Here is a 19,486-nt window from a genome sequence, read left to right as displayed (position 1 = left end):
TACTGACCCATTCACCCCTGAAGAAGAAGCCGAGCCGGCTCTGAAATGTTGGGTTTAAAATTAAGGTTTTTCTTTGGAGATGTGTTAGAATTTATTAGAAATTCAGCTCTCTGTAGTAAGTACTGAACGTTGCTCTAGGAAAAGATTTTAGACCTTTCGTGCACGAATCGGTAAATGTCCTGCTTTCTTTTCACAGTACGTGTCTCCATATTACTGGCAGCTCATATTACACCAAACGTTTTTATTTGCCAAGCCCGCACTTTATAGGGAAAGAATATGAACTTCAAGCACCGCCTGCTGATGCATCCTCCTTAAGCCAAGCTCTGCATCTACGAAAAAGCAGGACTTTCGGTGGAAGTGTGAGAAAGTGTCCAAATTTCTTCCTTCTTTTCCAAGACGTAAAAGATACGTAAAACGCTACGGTTTAGCTCACTGTAATGGAAGCTGTAAGAAGCTGCTACTGTTTCCCTCTGGGGCCTTACGAGTGTAAGCAGTTTTTCTTGCGTTAGCAGTTCTACGATTGTTTCTCAAGATCGCTGGACGTCTGTTGTCCGAAGTCTCCAGCCGCCCAACTCTACCTCCAGAAGCATCAACCGATGAAAGAGCGAGATTTATGAGACGCAGTGGAAAGGTGCACCGCGTTAGCAGTATTGTCGCCATTTCTCAAGGTTAGTGCTTAGTGGTGGCCCCCAAACATCTGCCGCCCGTATCTCACTCAGTTATCCTCATCCGCTTCAAGCACGCAGACTTACAGCGAGGTCTTCCGCATTCCGAGGTCTTCTGAAGTCTTCCGACGTCTTCCGCACGTCTTCCGCACGTCTTCCGCACGTCTTCCGCACGTCTTCCGCATTCGCTTGGGCGAGTACGGAAGACGTGGCGCTTCCGTACAACAGCAACGATGAGAAGAACGACTTCTGCAGTTGCTTACGCAGAATAGGGGCATGGCCTTTCATGATTGTTTGATACTAAAAAAATAAATTTCTTGTATTTTCGCGCGGCAGTTTTTACAAAATGAAAAACTGAGCCGTTGAATACTGTGCTGCCGTCGCACACTCGCCTCTCTTTTTCCTTCAGGCAGCTTCCCTAACTTTGTCATCACACACCTTAGTTCCAAAGAGCTCGTTATTGCGGAGGTAATAAAATGAGGCTTTTTATTCAGTGTGCGTGCACAAATGTACAGACGTTTTCAAATGATATGTCAGGATTTTGTGACACAGGGCACTGCAGGGTTAGCACAAGCATCGCTCAGTTCTATTGCCCATAATCGTGGCAACCGCCCCGCTTCAGAGGACCACGCACATGCGCTTTGCAGCACTGCGCTGTTGGATTGGTCCTTATCGACACCCGAGTTTCGTGGTGACGGCAACCAAACAGGAAGATCAGTGCTCGCAAATCAGATTACACTGAGTTGTTGTTGTTTGGTCCTCAAAAACGGTATCCCTGTTTAGCTTCATCCTTTTCTAAGGAGGGGTCTGTGTTGAGGCAAAAGAAGCCGCATTTTTGCTGTGTGCAGCGTTCACTGTTCCTCGAAATTGGTCGCTTAAGCGAAAACAAAAAACACACATTCTTAATTGCCGCCTCTACCGTTAAAGCTTCTAGAAGAAAAAGCGGCGTCGCTTACACTGATTCCAAAGCAATCCAAACTAATCTTTCATGGCAGTTCTCCGCCTGAAAGTTGTATAAGTTGTAAAGTTGTTCAAAAGAAAGTGGCAGGACTTCAATCTCAAGGTGTTTCGACCTTTCATTTTTTTTTTGTTCAAAGATTTCTTGCACAAAACCTTTGCAGATTTTCTTTGTTTTTGCGCAATGTTTTTTTTGTTTTTGTGCTTCGTGGTACGTGATCTGGCGGAAAGCTTGATGCTTTCTTCCTCGAATTAGTTAGAGACAAAGTTCTACGCGTATGGTTCCGGTGAAGCTAATAGTATTGCATATTGGCTCATAACACACACAATTGTTAAGTCGTGTTAAAAACTTCCTGTAGGGCACTTAAGCTACACATAGTTATGAAAAATCGGAAAAAAGCTAATTGCCTTATTGTGCAAAAGCTCATGTTATTTCTACGGACCGTTACCTATTCATACTTAGGAGAGACGTATTTCACTAGCAATATAACTCGGAAAGGAAAAATGAAGACCATTAAAGCACGCTATATATTTAACGCACTCTTCAATGCTGTTTGGATGCTCATACTTTTACGCGTTCATCCAAAATGGTGAGCATGAAAAGAAGAGCTCACCGCTGGAGCTCTACTGCGCAGAACGAAAAGTATGATTACGATTAATGCATCCTTAAAAAACTAAATGCCTTACATTCACCTAAAACTTGTTTTCTCAATCCTGTGTCATTTGCAATCGCTAAAGTTCCTGGAAAGCTCAGTATAACGAGGCTTAGAAAGAAAAGAGTATCAAAGATGAAAAGATAACTGTTCTTTAAACGGGAACCTACAACGTGTACTGCTCTTGCTTATATAAGGCGATCTGTCACTCCTGCGTCCCATGCAGAACCGCCGGAGGGAGCCGCAATGTTATTTTATGCTTTGTTCATGGTTGGTTCCAGTGTTTCTCACGCTTGAACTGCCACGTCAAGTGATGTTGCCTGCGCAGGATGCACAACGGCGATCGTGGAGTAGAGGCTTAGTAAGGCACGTATTACAAACCGTCCTTGCGTGAAACGCCCACGTTGTGTCCGTGGACTTTTTGTCGGCATTAACCCGCCTTTTTCTATCCGATCTTGGACAAATGACATTGTTTTCATCTTCCCGTTGATCGTTTGAGCGTGAAATTGTTTTCCAACTTATATATCGTCTCTTAAGAAAAGGCAGCTATATAAATTTCTTGACAACACAAATCAAAATGACCTCTTTTGAAAGAGAGCCCCAGTGTGCTAGCCAAATGAAGCTCCCACTCAATCATTGTTCATTTTTATTATTTTATTCTGCACGTTAATATTCAAATTGTTGAAGCGCAGTTAAATTCGGGAGGCCTACTCAGTTATGTATTGAAATCGCCGCTAGTGCTCAAGTCTGGCCCGGCCTTCGAAGAATACCGCGTCAAATTTACCGCCAAAACACTTTTTGCAATAAATTACTGCTTTATTATCCTGGCACCAGCTCTCAGAGCTCAAAGTGTTAGAGCAAATTTTCTTCTTCCTTGCAGGGTAATCATTGCAGGATGAAATTGCGATATTATGTTCCGCCTACAGAGATATAGAGAGAAAGAGAGAGAAGTCATTAAAGGGACAGTGAGGAGAGCTCTATTAAAATTTTTTGACAGCAAAATCCGATAGTTCGGCATTTCATGGCTTTGTTGCCACTTGGCCGGAAGCGAAAGATGCATTTATTTCTAAGAAATTTGGATTCGAAGTTGAAAAAGTCTTTCCCCCCGCTTTGATTCAAACTTGGGATTCTCTTATGACGACACAGGACTAAGTGACGTGACACGTGACATGCACATGACTTTACGCAGACTCCGTGATTTCTGGCTGCCAACCGTGCGGCCTGGCAGCAGCCGGAAAGAAAGCTACCGCCGGCCGCACGTTCACCGGCGTTTTGCCAGTGTTACGATGGAACCCGTTCTCGAAGTCGTCAACTAAGTTCTAGCAAATAGACACCTTTGGCATACCGTGTACCTTGTTACCGTTAGCGGAATACCGGGAGCCCGCCTACCGCCGGTGATCAGGCGCTGATTGGTCCCGCTGCTGCAGGAGCGCGCGTAGCTGCCGGGTAGTGGCGCCATCTGGCGACGTCAAGGAGATTTGCACATGCATTGGCTGCGCCTCAGTGATTCGAGTCGTCTCGTGTCCTAGTGTTGCTAGAACCAATGGTTCTAGCAACACTGTTTTGTCCTATGACGTCATCACGCTTGTACTTGCGAGTTTGGCCTGTGGCGACGATACCTGTATTTTGGTTCTTGCTCTTTTCTATGTTACAAGAGCTTTGTTGTCAGTATGAGTGGCGTTTTTGTAATCAGGAGCTGGTATTCTGTCGATACAAGCCAACTTCAATTTCTCCTCAGTGTCCCTTTAATGAAAAACTGAAGACTCAGGCGGCGTTTAAATATCATTGGCATGGAATTCTGCATAGGGAGGGGAACTTGGCAGACAAAGACGGAAGTAAAGCGGTCCAGGAAAGAAATAAGAAGGGCAGAAGAAGAAATGCAGCCATGAAATGCGTATTATGGTGCATCCGCGTGTAATGGTTTGGTTTGGTTTATGGGGTTTAACGTCCCAAAGCGACTAAGGCTATGAGAGACGCCGTAGTGGAGGGCTCCGGAAATTTCGACCACCTGGGGTTCTTTAACGTGCACTGACATCGCACAGTACACGGGCCTCGAATTTCTCCTCCAAAGAAATTCAGCCGCCGCGGCCGGGATCGAACCCGCGTCTTTCGGGACAGCAGCCGAGTACCATAGCCACTGAGCCACCGCGGCGGCCATCCGCGTGTAATGATATAAGGAATGCAATCACTCGCGGTTGCACCATAATACGCATTTCATGGCCGCATTTCAGCCTATATTGCGTCACCTTTCACTGCATGCGCAGTACGACCGCCTGTCATTGTGGGAATTAAATGCATGTCCAATACAACACAAGTCATTTCTCTTAAAAAATGGATGCGGGCTTTCGCTTCCAGAACTTTCGTCGTATAAATACATTTTAATTGGTATTAGGCAAGAGAGTTTCAAGCTTAACGTGTCATATCAGCCTAATAAAGTACTTTTTTTTCTAGGTGCCCGTGAAACACTGGAATAAAAACTTCAAAGGTTATGCAGTAGTGTACACTACAGTGTTACAATAATGTACACAGTTCACTTCGCCCTGACCTCGTCAACAACAATCATCCTACTTCCACTAATCCTCGAAGTCTTTAGTGCTGGTTCCGATGATGCTTAGGGCGCTTTTTAGACCGAATACAAATGGAAAAATCAAATTAGTTTTAGCAAAAGACGAAAGGAAAGAGGGGGAAAGATACAGGTAAGGTTAAGAGGGCGGCACCAGAAAATACAAAAGGAAGTGTTCTGAAATTGTCGCTCAGTGCATGCGTTCTTCAACAGCTGAAATGACTGCCATGTTGTCTTCTACTGCGATATTTTCGTATTTTCGCGCTCTTCGTGAGATCTTGTTCCCCGGTGCTTCTCGCGTCAGTAAAAATTTTTAACATAAAAAAAAAGTGCAGCATGACGAAGTAGGCGTGGAAGGAATAATCTAGAGTACGAGTCCCGTATACACACGCTGCTCAGCCACATTAGCAGGTGCCTTAAAAAGTTTAAAACAGGTTTTTCTAGCCAAGATTATTTTATTTCGGGCTCTTAACTGTTTTGAAGAATACTGTATTCACGGTGCGTTTACCAACCTTCTCGTCTAAAGGTTTCCCAACTTGAACGCAACGTTAACTCTCGCATTTGCGCGAAAATCATCTTAGAGGATCTTTGATTTTCGCACATGCGTCTAAATCAATTGCGCTGTGAAATTTTGCAAGTGTCCAGGAGGTCGAAATGTAAACGACGTTGCGAGTAGAGCGCGCAGTGCATGCAGTATATTGAAACGGGAGTGAAAGCCAGATATACACATCCGGTGGCTCAGCAGGACTTGTTCCGAAATATTATTAAAAGATGCATATACATCCTCGAAACTCTGTGTGCAGCACCTGCAGGAAAAAATTACCTGAGACTGTACTTCCGACTTCGATAGCATTGCCCGGTATCTTATTCCACTATTCTTCGATAAAAAATAAAGAGCGCATGAGTAGGATTGCCCCTTTCCTCTGCCCTTGCTCTTCTCGCTGCTTCTCGCATGAAAGCCAATGTAGCCCAAACTATTTGCTTCTGAGCCATGCCGTGTGCCTGTTGGTCCAAATCTACAGTAGGTAAGGAGGTTTTTCGTGCTCCCGACTCCACTGGGTAGGACTTTCTCAAATCCCACAGGAATCCCAAAACTTGGCTTAGAAGCACAGCGCCAGGTCTCTAACTTTATCGATAACCAGTTCGCCCTAGTTTTCCGGATCACGTCTGAGGCTGCCTCCGGAGGACTACTGAACTAAGAGGAACTCCTCGAGAGGTCATCGTCATCACTTACTTTTCTTCAATAAAAGTTACTCTCTCTTTCACTCACTCTCACTTTCTCCCTCCATTTACCGGGGATTTCGTCTCCGTCGGGTTCAAGAAGCTAGTCTTTTTCACCCTCCTTCCCTTGCCGGCTCATTTTGATTACTTTGCTAGCCTAACGTTTACTTTCGGGGTCATGTATACTCTGCTCTGTTGTAAACACGTTGGTCCACTTCAATGTCCTCAAGGTGAGCTTCGACCTGTTCTGCGCTTTCCTCTTGAGCTCTGGCGTATGGGAGCCAGAGTGAACGCCTGGGATTCTTGATACACTTTTGGCGCACAAATCAAACTTAGAAGTTCCGCAAAACCAAACGTTTACGAGGCCGCTTCTAAACACTCAGGAGAGATGTAAGCTTTTCATATGCTTTATTCGCCATAACCGCCATGGCCATGGAAGCCAAAAATATTTTTCTAACGGTGAAATTTTTGATATCTTCCAGCTCACCGCGAATTTTAAAGGCTGTTTAATTTTGTGACCTCCACGTGCTAATTGCATGACGTCAGATTTGTGAAGGCCCTTATCTATATCATGAACACATTTATGCTTGTTATAGACATTCCCCATTTTCTTGAACGTTGCTACGAGGGTAACATGTGTCGTGCACTGATGCAAGGCGAGAGCGGCAGCTTTGACTGTCGTTCCGTTTGATCTCAAGAAAAAAAAACAAATAGATTTCCCTGTATTCGAGTATTTCTCTATCTACTTAGGCATGAATACATAACCTGAACGTGGAACGGCAGAACATTTCAAAATGATAAGCAAGAAATTAAATGTTTATAAGGTATTAATGTGCGCTTGAGACGCTTCTAAATTAAAATGCGGTGGTGTGACGTGGTTCCGCTTACACAACCTGTCCACATGGTTCGGCGAAAGCTGGATATATTTTCGACCCATCGTTAGCCGCGCGTTTCCAATAATCGATCGAGTTCGGTGGTGAAAACCATCAGGGACATTTTGTTCTTGGAAAGAGCCTTGTTAAGTACGTCGATAACTCAATACCGCAGCGGTTACTGGATGGAAAAAAACATCAATTCTGCTTGAAGGGGGGTTCGGGGCAACGAAGAATCGCTTCTCAATGCAGTCACAGGTCGCGACTGTCTTACCAAGAGAGTGTAGAAGTTTTATGCGAAGCATATTGCTAGAGCTACCACTCACGCCGTCGGCGTGGAACCCCTAGACGTCACACCACGTGACACCGTGACGTCACACCACGTGACGCCGTGACGTCACACCACGTGACACCGTGACGTCACACCACGTGACATCGGATCAGAGAGGCGGCCTCCACCTCGCGCCGTCGCCGTGGGACCCCTAGCCGTCACGCCACGTGACACCGTGACGTCGTCATGACGATGCCATCGCACAGACGCCGGAATGTCCTCGAGCGGCATTCCCGCGCATTTCGAACGCGCGTTCACACTCGGTGTAGGTGAAACGCTCGCTCCACCGGGCAGGCAGACGCGGCTTCCGTGGCAATCCAGGCGCTCACCCAACGCGCGTCTCGGGGTTAGTCGGCGTTCCGCTGTAGCCATGGCGTTGTCTTCCCCCACGACGAAGGCTTCTATTGGTTGTATTAAAATGACCAAGTATGCAACCAAGGAAAGCCATGTATTACCAAGCCTAGCCACCAATATGCTTCGCATCTGACTAGGCTTAACCTTAGCTAAGACTCAGCCATAATTTTTTTCTCTAAGAATCCCAAAGTTGAATGATCGTTCATTCAGAAATATTGGCCCGAGGAAGGAAAGATAGAAACTGGCACCGTAGAAAAAAAAAAATTCTGCTTGGGCAATGCGCAACGAAGTTGAAGGTGTGAATAGAAAAGGGATAGCCGAACGCAAAAACAAAAAAGTTTTTTTTAGTCACAGGTGAATTTGTGGCTCCGAGATCTTTGATAAACTTGGTTTTCTCGACCTTAAAATTCTAAAAAAAAAATAAAGTATTCTTCTCTGCTGCATACTTCGTTTGACCTAGGAGTCATCGCTTTGACCCAACTTTAATCAACTATTTGCACGTGGTGCACGCATCACAAGAAGACCTTGGCTGTGAACTTGTGAGCATGGATAGCTGGCAACTATATAAAGGGCGCCAAAAAATTATTCAGTTTGTGTGGAAACCCCATCAGAGATTAACCATTTGTTATTATGAATAACTGTGTAAATTTTGACGATTATTACCAAATATGCTGCGGATAATGGCTGTTACTGGCTCATCGCAATGGTAAGCCTCGTTTTTCAACTGCAGTGCTCATTATCTTTTTCGCTTAACGAGGGGATCCTCACCTAAAATGCCCGACAGTTTATTGTAAAAAGCAGAAATGCAACATACACTATTATCAGGTCATAAAATAATGTCAAAGGCATTGATTCAGTCGAAAAAAGCGATATAAATAAAATAATCAATGCGAACTGACAAATTTCCTCATTCTTATGTCGTGACCTACCGGTGGCTTGACTGCGAAATGGAATTCTTTCAAATACAGTGCAAGACAAAACATTCGTTGGCACAGCATTGCTTTACAGGATATTGCTTCGTACCTTCTGAGATGAAAAATGCTTGAAGAGAAGAAGAAATTCCGTCGCCAAATTCAATACAAAGTACATTGCACCAAATCACGACGACTTGTTTTCTATGTGACGAAGTTAAATGGGTGAAAATTGGAAAAGACTTCCTGTAATCGAACTTTCATTATTTCCATGTTTGATTAAAGGGTGAAGAAAAATGGTGTCCCACCAAATGAGATGGACACTTCTGAAAGGAAAGAAAGTTCCACTCTTTATCTGATTTCGCATTTCTACTCGTATAGGCCTTGTAATGAGATAGGCCTGGTGTTTTCTCATTAAGGAAGAACGGAAATCAAATAGGCTGCGAGGTTGTTATTGCAGTCTGTGTACCAATCAACTTCCTAGAGGTTGTATTGTGTCCGTGAAGGAAAGCAATGCTGAAAGAAAGCGATAAATTGGATTCAGATTTCTTTCCCGAATCCGCGTAAAGTTATCGGTAGGATATTAAAAAAAATGAAACTGTTAGCGCTTTCACACAGGAAGCATTTTAGTGTCCCATGCAATGATACTTCTTCGAACTACTATTCGCGTGCCTAGCCTTTGATGCGAAAGCTAGTAACCGACATTGCGTGCTTTCGACCGGCCCGGAGGCTTAGACGATGCCTGCCAGTGGTAGGCGGGCGAAAGTATATGTATGAAAAAGAGTAGCTGCTAAATATTGTTTTTTTTTATGCTACCGCGGAAACGAAGTCAGAAAGATAGTGGCGACAGGAAACAGATCCATTCAATTTTCACCACCACTCAGATATCTAGCTAACAAAAGCACGCCACAAAGCTTAATACCACTGATAATTTTCGCACGCAGCATGTTTAGTAATCACTTCTAGAAAGGACGTAAGCAATCCGGGAATTCATGTTGAAGGTTCCTGAATACGTAATCAGGGAATACAGGAAGCAAACCCTCGGTCTTCTGCTGAGCATAGAAACCTGCATTATAGTAAATGAACGTGAAAACCATGAAATATTGCGATGCCCCCGCACTAAGCACAGCCATACACTGAGAAGAAAGGATTCCATTGAAAGTGGGTATCATTCCTTCTCTCGCCTTATTCTACCGCTCCGAAAGTCAAGGGCAATTTGTCGTGGCGCATGCTTCCTTTGGGCCCCTTTTATACGCTTTCATTCCGCATGATCGATTCCTAAGAGTGACCTGCGTCAAGAACGCTGAAACGGGGTCAGAGTTTGTGTGCCCTGAATGTTGCCACGGTACCCTCCTCGACAATAAGCAGGTCGCAGTGTCGAAGCATAACCCATCGATTCGGAAGAAGCAGAAAAGTTAGGGACAAAGCGGACCACTGCTTTGTCACTGTGTCGCACTGCATCCCGGGCGCCAATGTGCAACAGTCGTGCACTGCGCTATGCGAAGTCAACAATGGCAGCCGTTGACTGCAGAAACAACGAAATATGAGGGCAATATTTTTGCTGTTATATACATTGTCACTCGAATCGACAGAATATAGAGTGAGGTTGTTGAGAACCACCTCTGCCGCTCCACTGATGTACCGCGGGTACTCGTATCGACAAAGGAGTTACATTATTCATTCAGCAAAGGCCTGTGAGGTCCCCGGCTCAGCAGGGTACAGTCGAAATAAGCCTGATGGGACAGTCGCTGGGTGCGGAAAGGCGCCACCAGGGATCGCCATGTGCTAAACGCTCACTACAAAAGGGCGTTGCTATGCATAGGTCGCCATCTAAAATCATTTGTAGGCAGCAAAATACAGTGCTAAGTGACAGTACTATGAGCGAAAAACAATCAATTTACCGGTATTCAATGCAAATATCACATCAACGAGGAAACGTAATTCAGTTACAGAAACACCGGTCTAGCCGCTCTCGTAGGATCCCGGACACTCGGGTTTGAGTTCATTTAGACGAGGAACCTGTTCTGAAGCAGGGTGTGTAGTGCGTGATCCTGTCCAGTGCTTTGGGGGGAGTGAAGCCAATCAGCTGTACGCAAGATCATTTTCTCTAGCGCCTTCCTTCTGACACCAACTTTTGATGAAGCGTGATGAGGAATATACTAATGAGGGCGAGCTCATCATATTTTTATGTTGGCTTCATTCTTCGCCGGAATCTTACTCACGCATGTAATCACAAAGTGAACAAGGGAGGAAAAACCTCACGGTTCTTGCCGATGTTCCGACAAGATGTCTCTCTGGAAAACGCATTCATCATTGGCGGGATTTAAATCGGGTCATCCCTCCAAGGAAGCAATAACAAAAACAAAAAAGAGAAAAGAAAAACAGAATCTAATAAGACGAGTGCGTTCCAATACCTTATGATTTAGGTATTTAAAGTAGTTATATTCGATTTTCACTGAAATTAACTACGATACACCGAGGCTTTGGTTATTTTCCTTCTTTCTGTTTCATTCTCGTACGCAAAGGCACGGAGCATGTGCTGCTGCAGCTATTGTTGGGCATGATAAGACGTCATGCTGTGCATCTATCCTATTTTTCTGCGGTAATATAAACAGTTGTAAGTACCGCTTCGTCGTGCGCGTGTCGTTTCCTTGCATGCCGCTAGCGCTTTCTAAAACGGAACAGTTATGCACCCGACGCAGACAAAAATGTGAAAGTTTATGCGTACCACCAGGCACTTCGTCACTTTGTCTGTTCGCGAACACGTATATAAAAGACGGTACAGTTTTCGCATGGCGTGGTATTGAAAATAGCATTGTCTGTTCCGCAACTGACTACACATAAAGCCGGAACATTTTTGGGGTCTAATATGGAGAGAGAAAAAATAGCCACTACCGATCTCACTTAGTAAGCACCCATGATGTATATCCTCTCAAGGTAAAGTGCAATTTCCTTGTATCCTGCTAAGTGGTCAGCCCTCGCTTATAACCATTGTTACAGACGGGGTAGCATGGTCGTGTGCGGGAGAGAGAATTGAGGGACGTCTGTGACGAGGCTGCTGGAAAAAGACAATGAAAGAGGACTTTATACAGGAATATTTACAAGTGAGCTGCAGGAACGCTGCATCACGACAGCTCAACAGGAGACCATGATGACAAAAAGCTCTTCGGCCGTGCCGCTGCCGGCTTTTTAAGAGTTCCCTTCCCTAGGGTCCCTAGATGGGGGCCGGGTTTCACTGGCACCAATCACAGACACGCACGCACTCACTCACTCCAGAGAGATCACGCCGTCGTCACGCGCTGGGAGAGGGGAACGATGCCCTCCACGTAGCGCAGACGCCGGAATGTCCATGAGCGGCGTTCGCGCGCATTTAGAACGCGCGTTCACACTCGGTGTACGGGAAACGCTCGCTCAACCGGGCCGACGGACGCGGCATCCGTGGCAATCCAGGCGCTCACCCAACGCGCGTCTCGGGGTTTGTCGGCGTTTCGCTGCTGCCATGTCGTTGTCTTCCCCACGACGAAGGCGAGACGTAACAGACTGCCCCGCCGGGGGAAGGAGATCCCGATGGACAGGGGACAGCATCCGCTGTCCGGAGGGATGTCGCTTGAGGCTGGTCTCAAACGGATTCAGTTGTCTCTCGGCGGTTCTGGAGCTCAGCGCACCCCGAAGTCTTCCTTCGCATGTGCAGGTTCCCAAAGGGCACTGCAAAGTGACTCGTGCTCCGCTAGCGTTAGAACCACGCCGAAAACCCAACCGCTCAGTCCGCAAGCACGACACAATCCCCACTAAGCAATGCCAGGCTCTTTCCCTCTTAAGTTCGAATTATCGGCTAGTGCTTTCGGTGAGTCACCGCAGGTCGCAGTAGCCAGCTGTTCCAACAGCACTTTATCTCCTGCTGAGCATAACTTGCTCTCCTGAGGCTTGCTAATCGACCCTGCGACCCTAACTCCCTGGCCTGCAACTTGATCTGAACCACACTAGATGGCTAACGTTGCGATCTGCCCTTGGGTTTCAGCGGTGCACTCGGGTGACTCGCAGCCGCTCTCCTTACAGCAAAGCGCTGTGTCCAAAACTTGGCTACTAAGGTTCGCCAGCCGCATCGAAGGAGGGTCTCCCTTGATTCCTTGACTGCTCTGGCCCGCAAGCTCACTAGTCTCTTCCTGAGCAGAAGCATCAACCTCACTTGTCAAAGCGGGTTTTGCCTCAGGGCTAGAGACGGTCGCTTCTCCCTTATTAGCGTTGTCTGTGCTCGCTAACGAAGCAGATTGCTCGGCTTTGTCGTTGACGGGATTGCTGCGACTCACAGCTTGCTCTTGAATCCCATTAAACACGGCCTTCACTAAATTCCTGTGATGACCTTCCTCACGTGACCCAAGGACTACATTTCCCGGGTCACTGAGACCTTCGGCGTTTTTCTCCAGGGTACTAACCCCTTGACCGCAGAAATGCGCCTCCATCCCGGAAAGTGCATGCTTCTCTGGGCTCAAAGCCAACGCATTGCCCCTTTCCTTATTTCTAGCAGTGCCCGCATTATCGCCCGAGCCCTCATGGCTGGCGGATCTGCACTCTTCCTCATTGCTAGCCTTAGTGCCTACATTATCCCCCAAGCCCTCACGGCTGGCGGATCTGCACTCTTACTCGTTGCTAGCCTTTAGACCGAACTCATCGGTCCTTGCTGCCGAAGTGGCCTTTCTTTCCTGGACCAAACCTGTCCTATGCCGCCACTTCTGCAGAGCACTCATGTCATCCGGCGACTGAGCGGAGCTTCTAACTCGGTCCCTGACACTATCGCGGTGTAGCTTACCACCGTCAATTTGGCCTTCCAAATCTGCCTCCGCGGGAATACGAAAGTATCGGAGGAGCGCACTTTTAGTTATTGCATAGTTGTGGGCATCCTCGTCAGACAACCTCGCCCAGACATTACAAGGTTCACATGGGAGAAATCCCATCAACACAGTTGGCCAATAACTCTGGTCAAGCTGCTCCTCCATGCAAATTCTCGCAAAATTTTCTAGAAAAGTTCTGAAATTTTCCCCTTTTCTGAAAACTCTTAAGCGAGATCGCGTTCTCATACTTCTGATTGCGTTAAGTTCACGCGTGAGTTCCCGCATCTCTCTTTCGTATTCCTGTTCCCGCAGCGTTCTTTCGCGTTCCTGTTCCCGCAGCTCTCTCTCCTCAATGGTCTCAAGGCATTCCGCAAGCTCGTCATCTTCAGCCTCCAACGCAAGAATAGCGTTCAGCAGTTCTGGTTTTCTGAGTTTGTCTGATACCTCCAGACCCAACTCTTTCGCAAGCTCCAGTAACTTTGGTTTGCGCAGCGTCTTCAAATCCATGGCTGCTCCGAGTGCTCCTTCTCTACTGCCCGCTATTGTCTTGCTGCAACTAACCCATCATCAAAATTCTTACTAACACTGTACTGTGCCCGGCGGTGCTTAAACATTTCAATACATCCTTTGATGGCGCGTGCCAGTTCTGTGGGGAGGTGGCTGACACCTTCCACATGGTTTGGGCGTGTCAGTCAAATCCATCTATCCCCCCCAACACCAACCCCACCAGAGAGGACTGGGAGGCGGCCCTGCTCGGCTGTCAGGACCTAAAGACCCAGAAGGCCTTGGTTCACCGGACGCGGGCGGCGTTGCTTGCCAATGGGGCCCCGGAATAGGGGCTCCACCTAGTATTGCTAGGGGAAAGGGCCAATAGGGCCTACCCCAATCACCTCTCTGTAAATATTTATTGCATTATAAATGTTTTTCACCACCACCAACCCAGCAGCAACGACAACCCAATTACCATCTCTGTTCCTGACACTAACAAAAACCTGGCAAAACTCAGCAGAAGAAAGTCCCGCACTCACCAAACCTCGCAGCCAAGAATCCAGCGCAGTCGGTCCGCTGCAGGCAACCAGTCAACACACAGGGCTCGTTGCACTGCCCCCGGCTCGCCGTTCTGCTGCTCAGCGTCCCGTTGTCCGCAACTCTCCGCTGGCGTCCGATGTTTCGCGTCCCACCGCTGGCAACCAGTTTGTTAAAGACGGGGTAGCATGGTCGTGTGCGGGAGAGAGAATTGAGGGACGTCTGAGACGAGGCTGCTGGAAAAAGACAATGAAAGAGGACTTTATACAGGAATATTTACAAGTGAGCTGCAGGAACGCTGCATCACGACAGCTCCGAGTTCACTGGCACCAATCACAGACACGCACGCACTCACTCACTCCCGAGAGATCACGCCGTCGTCACGCGCTGGGAGAGGGGAACGATGCCCTCCACGTAGCGCAGACGCCGGAATGTCCATGAGCGGCGTTCGCGCGCATTTCGAACGCGCGTTCACACTCGGTGTACGGGAAACGCTCGCTCAACCGCGCAGACGGACGCGGTTTCCGTGGCAATCCAGGCGCTCACCCAACGCGCGTCTCGGGGTTTGTCGGCGTTTCGCTGCTGCCATGTCGTTGTCTTCCCCACGACGAAGGCGAGACGTAACACCATGAACTTTTACCTTCCCTCCGACGAATTATAATTGAATGCAGGCGCTGTTCAAAGTAACCAGAGCGTGCTACGCCCTTCTAATGTGATTTAAAGATCTCACAACTAAAATTAGCACGTATGGCACGTTCAGTGTGGGAGTGATTGTTAATGCCGTTTTCATTGACACACGATGTCATAATTGCAGCTAGAAAAGGTATGGTTGCACCTGTGACATCTTAGGTGCTCTCTTTACTTATGTCTGCCATTTGTGGGATATGTCGAGCGGATTAGGAGGGGAGCGAAATTGTTGAAGCTGCTTTTCATTTCCGGGACAGGTTTTACTGAGGCCAAGCTGTTTTTTTGTTTTTTTTTTCTGAAAGACCATTCGTCGAGCGTAGCGGTCTCCCTCTAAAGTAAGATGACACTGTCAACAATTCAACACCAGACCGCAAGTTCACTGTGCCATCAGAAAGAAAAATACCTCTAATCTTTATACGCTGTGATATGGCGACGAAAGAAAAGAAAATACACTCATAGTAATGCGTTAAAATCACTGCTAGAGCTCTTATTGCATGGTTACCAGATAGAGCTCATTCACCATGGTACCCATTATCTTTGTTCGGACAACGGAGGAAGCTTGCTCCCCAGCCAGCACTGCTTCACACATCCCACTCCATGATCCAAAGAAAGACTGCACTATACACAAAAAGAGGAGTCGTCAGGATCACATAATTATTTTGCATTTTGATTCGTGGATTAAAGTTTACAGACGCGATTTCGCGATAAAGAGTTTATTCAGTAGGTTCAGAGAAGGCAGGTCAATGAAAAAGATTAATGCACCAGGCGACATTGGTCCTCCATCCTCTATAATAATACCAGCTGACTGGCAAGCGTTGCAGCGCGGACATAATTTTTTTTTCCGAGAATCCACATCACAGGAAATTTTGACAATGACTGTACTTTCTGCAAGACCGTGAATATTCTCGAGACCGCGGCCTTAAATCTTACATGGAAATCATTTTCATCGCCCAACACGAGGGAAAAGTGACACCAGTAGGAAGCTTGCACCGACGTCCCTTCTTGTGGCGAGCGGAGCCCGACGAAAGGCGGCGCGAAAATATTATTGGGCTATCACCACCTGCTCCAACTTCCACAGCTGAAGCTACGCGCTGCACCAAACAAACGTCACCCGTAACTTCACGGGAATGCCTCTCACTGTATCTTTATTGTCGCTGGAGCATGTTCGTTTGTTTTTTAATGACATGGCAATGAATCGGTGGTGATTCCTGCACTGGCACACATCGTAGAAAGGCCGGCTGAGTTCGGTTCACTAAAACTTGCCTGTAGAACTGCGTCGATGCTTAAGTTAATGGCTTTCATGAAATCCACTCTGCATTACTTCGCGCACAGGGGCTTGTTTGGGGCTAAGTTATGTTGTGAAAAATTTCTTTCTGCCTTCACAGCAACACATTCTCAAGAAGAACTTAATGCGCTGACATAATTTTACGCGCTATAAGCCCACTGCTCAAAGGATGCAGTTTCAAAAGAAAATCTAGAAACACCAGTACCATGTAGAAGTGGCCGAGATCAAACGCTATCCAAGGTAAAGGTATTAATGCACTGCACATGTCAAGCCACCTTTAAATTAATGTCTACACTTGGCTCGAATAATTATCTATAGAAGTTCGCGTTCCTCTCATGCTGTAAATATATTCGGGACCTCTTCATGACACTGAAGTCATCAAGCGAATTGTCGTTACGCATCCGTCACAAGCAAGTGATAAACATGGACGCAGGTTTAAAAGAGCGCAGTTACTTTTGAAACGTGTCGTTTTGAATCGCTAAGCACTGCTCATGCAAGAGAGCTTAGGCTTTAAGATCATTTGGGTTTCGAGTTATGCTCACGTGAACGAAACCAGCGTGTATAAATTCTTCGCATCCAACGAACATTTGCAGTGCCATAGAGGGCAGAGAGCGTCTTCCTCTGTGTTGCAAGCGGAGGCTGGCCGAGATTGTTCACAACATACGGGGTCATATTTCTTCATAGATGGATTTTTATGCAGTTTATTACGCACTCATACTCAGCAGGTAACGAGGCCTTACGAAAGATGCAAACATTCAATAACTCTGCGCGGTGACCACCAGCCCCTGCAGAGGTTGCCAGCGATGTCTCGAAACGTGTATGAAACATTTCGCGCTTCATATCAGGCGAAATAGCTTCGTTGTTCCTTTCAGTAGGCAAGATTTCAAGCACTAATAGCCCATGACGCCACAGCTAAACGTGGCGTTTTTATTGCGAAAGCAATACTACTCCCAAGAACATCCTTTCGCGTAGCGGCGGCCACTTGGCATCTTTGACATTTAGAATGACCTCTGACGTCATACCATGCCTAGTGACGTCACAGCCAAACGTCATACCAGGAGTGAGAGACGGGCTACCAACTCGGCTCTCCGGGTAACGGCGGCCGCATGGCACGGCGCGCCGCTCTCCTCCCGCTAGAGGCGCTAGTGACGTTATGGCGTGGCATCATACCAGGAGCGAGAGACGGGCTACCAACTCGGCTCGTCGGGTAACGGCGGCCGCTTGGCACGGCGCGCCGCTCTCCTCCCGCTAGAGGCGTTTCATATGCAGTATAAAACACTAGCTTTCGCAACCTACCAGGCTTAACCAAAGCTAAACCCCCGCCAAATTTTTCGCAAAGTTGCATTTGCCGAATTAAAACATAATTATTTTTGTCATAATCAACATAAACGTGCCACGCTATCTCGTTTTCCGCATTTGCAGTTTTCGCTTTTCCCGCTTCATTTCTTAAAGTAAGCTGGGTCTGCTAAACATGGTGTTTTAGGATATCTCAGCAGCAGTTTAAAGGCCTCTATTACAGTCGCTCTAGAGATAAGAAACCGGTCCCTTTTCCTTATGGGCAGGAGATTTGGTGCCCGTTTCGCGATTGTGTTCAAAGCCTGAATCACTTTCCTGTTCACCGACTACGAAGGACATATTTGTTGGAAAAAAACATCTTTGCGTGCGAAAGCGATTCAGAAACTCGCAATATCTCGGGGTTTCTCCTATCGACGCTCATTTTCTACACCACTTGCTTTGAACACACATGTATGTGGTCTTACCAAAAAGTATTTTATGCATTGAAACAATATTGAAAAACCTTGCGAAAAATTTAACTTCCCGCCCTGAGCTGTTTTCGTTACCTGGCAGGCAAACGGGAAGTGTTTCCTTTAATATAGGGGCATCTCTGTTTCGTGTAGTCCTGCTCTGTTGGTTTCCCTTTAAAGAACTTATGTTTATGCGTCTTTCATTAAGGAATGGTTTGTTCTAGCGTGTAATGCGAATGACGTTATGTTGGTCAGTTGCGATATCATAAATTTGGCTAGGTAGTTTGTATGAAACGAGGGTAGTGTTCCTTGATCTTCCTTACAGATTGTTGGTTTTGCTGATGCGACAGAGTCAGTAAAAAAAAAACGTCCCTTTGGGTAGCGTTGGCAACGCCTGAAAGCTGACTCAAAACTTCTGAGTTCACTTCAAGGCCGGCTTGTTGTTGTTTACTGTTGAGCACACTCTGCTGCTGTGGGCACTATAATACGATGTGCTGTAAAGTAACTCCACACAAAAATGTGCCTCACACAGCCGTCGTTCTAAAACGAAATTACTTGGATTAAACCGCTTCAGTCGTGACGCCGGCATATGAAATAAATTACAATGCCGCGAGGTCGGGAAAAAATTATAGCATCTCCAACAGTGTGCTCCAAAGCACACTCTTAAGTTCTGGCACGTATTGTTTTATAACAGCATTTGGTCGTTACTGTGGTAAGAGAGTGCTTTAAGCAGAGCCCGTTGCTAACAATTGGGGGCTCATTCGAACCCTCGAACCTTCAAAACACCTTCGAAACCTTCAGACACTTCAAAGTGTTCAAGCGCAAGCTCTACGAATATGCCTTGGACTACCTAAATGCACCTGAACGGCAGCCACTATTCTTGCCGCTGGGGAGCATCCTCTTACTTCATTTATTTATTTGAACATACTGTTAGTCCCTTCTTGGGACTGTTAGAGGAGTGGATTTATAAATAAGATGCAAGTTAACAACACAATAATACAAAAGCCAGCAATCAGGTTTAAAAGACAAGAAATCAGCATTCATATGCGGAATCACATCGAATGAAAAACAGAAAACGGAAGAAAGCCAACTCTGGCCTTCAAAACATGTGTTCAAACATGTCTCAAAGTATTCATTAATACAATTATACACTTCTTGGTACATATTTGAGTGAGCCAAAAAAAAAACTTAAGACCAATACAGACTATGAATGGTCATCAAATCTGGTTTGATGACAAAACTAATGAGGCCGCAAGCTTCAAGAATTTTTCTAAGGAATGCTGCGCAGTTATAGATTTATCTAGGGCGTTCCATTCTCTTACTGCTTGGGGAAAGAAAGAAAAATAATATGTGTTGTTAGCACAAAAGTATTCATTAATCGTAAAAT

Source organism: Amblyomma mixtum, chromosome 2 (assembly GCF_055824585.1).
Source record: "Amblyomma mixtum isolate Tamu chromosome 2, ASM5582458v1, whole genome shotgun sequence".
NCBI lineage: Eukaryota > Metazoa > Arthropoda > Arachnida > Ixodida > Ixodidae > Amblyomma > Amblyomma mixtum.
Note: the sequence above shows the minus strand (reverse complement) of the source record.